The following is a 2,107-nucleotide window of genomic DNA, read 5'->3' as shown; positions in this document are numbered from 1 at the left end:
TCCCTCCCTTCAGTGTCTGCTCATTTACCACATCCTGCCTACTTGATCTCAGAAATGTCTTTGGAATCTGGCCATTCCTTTCATTTCCACTGCTATAATCCAGGCTTTATCTCTTACCTGGACCATTAGAGCTTTTTCCCAGATTCCAGTCTTTCATCCACAATGCCAGCAGAATTACTTTCCTGTAAAACAAATCTGATCATGTTACTGTCCTGTTTGAGCACTCTTTTTGGCTCTTTTTTTCTCTCGAGAATCAAGGCCAAATTCCTTAGCTTGACTCAGCCTTTCAGAAATCAGCCTGACCTCAGCTGTCATTGTTATTTCCCACCCTTCCCTCTCACAAACCTTATGTTCTGAGCTACTCAATTGTTCATTGTTGCCCCAACAAAAATGTCAGACCCTTCGTGGATTCCATGCATTTACATATGCTATTCCACTTTGCCTGGTAAATTCCTTTCAGTCTCAGGTCTCCTTGCTGAAGTATTCCTTGCTTCACTTAATGCATAATTACTTATATGCTCCCTCATTGTGCCCATTATATTTTGCCCATATTTCTGTTAAAGGCACATATAATACTATATCAATTTATATAACAACAGCTAACATTTTATGTGTCCTTACTATGTGCCATGTACTTTGCTAAGTGCATTTTATGTCTTATCTTTTGTAACCTCACAACAGTCCTGATACTGTTGTGAGACACTGTTAAGAACTCTGTTTTTAGATGAAGAAAAGACTGAGGAGATTTTAAGTAACTCACCAATTTCACACAGTTGATATAGCATCAGAATTAGAACCCAGCCCTGATCAGTCTCTGGAGCAGCGGTTCTCAACCTGTGGGTCGCGACCCCTTTGGGGGTCGAACGACCCTTTCACAGGGGTCGCCTAAGACCATCGGAAAACACATATATAATTACATATTTTTTGTGATTAATCACTATGCTTTAATTATGTTCAATTTGTAACAATGAAATTGGGGGTCACCACAACATGAGGAACTGTATTAAAGGGTCGCAGCATTAGGAAAGTTGAGAACCACTGCTCTAGAGCTTATGTTCTTAACCATTATGGTGCACTAATTGGCATTTTAAAGTCTGACACTGTGTCTTCATTTAGTCCACAAATATTTATTGAGTGCATACTGTCTATTATCACTACTCTCAGAATTAAGGATATAGTAGTGAACAAAAATGACACAAATAGCTGTTCACATGAAGTTTAAATTCTAGTGGTGGCAGATAGAGAAATAAGCAAATTTTGTAATATATTGGAAGATGATAAATTTCATGGAGAAAATAAAGCAGATAAAGTAGAGATGACAGAAGGTAAAGAAGGTGGACAAGCAGAGTTTCACCAAGAGGTTGTCATTTGAGCAAAATCTGAAGGAGATGAGGGAGCATTCCAGGTGGAGTGAACAGCAAGTGAAACTGCACTAAGGCCTGGGTAGCTGGAGTCAATGAGTCAAGGGAAGAGTCATAGAAAATGAAGCCACAGAGATGTGGATGGGGCAGTCATAGAATGTTGGCCATTGCAAGGACTTTGGCTATTGTGTTGAAAACGATGGAAGCTAATGGAGAGATTTTTCAACAGAGAATGACATAATCTGACATTATAAAAGGTTCATTCTACATTTTAAATACTGAGAATAGATTATAAGATAAATGTCATTTATTTTGGTATCTCAAGAAACTAATACAGCCAAGGCCGGTTTGGCTCAGTGGACGGAGCGTCGGCTGGCGGACTGAGGGGTCCCGGGTTCGATTCCGGTCGAGGGCATGTGCCTGGGTTGCGGGCACATCCCCAGTGGGAGATGTGCAGGAGGCGGCTGATCGATGCTTCTCTCTCATCGATGTTTCTAACTTTCTATATCTCTCACTTCCTCTCTGTGGAAAATCAATAAAATATATTAAAAAAAAAAAAGAAAAAGAAACTAATACAGTTATCTGGTAGGCGCTAATAAATATTAAAAGGCTTACAAGTTTTCAAAGCAGTCCAACTTTAAAATGACATTTTTAGATAATCAGGATATTTGAATATGGATAATATATTAGATGATACAAATTGTATTTTTAGGTGTGATAATGGCATTGTAGTTATTAATAAAAGA

This window comes from Myotis davidii, unplaced genomic scaffold, assembly GCF_000327345.1.
Source record: "Myotis davidii unplaced genomic scaffold, ASM32734v1 scaffold177, whole genome shotgun sequence".
Taxonomy (NCBI): domain Eukaryota; kingdom Metazoa; phylum Chordata; class Mammalia; order Chiroptera; family Vespertilionidae; genus Myotis; species Myotis davidii.
Note: the sequence above shows the minus strand (reverse complement) of the source record.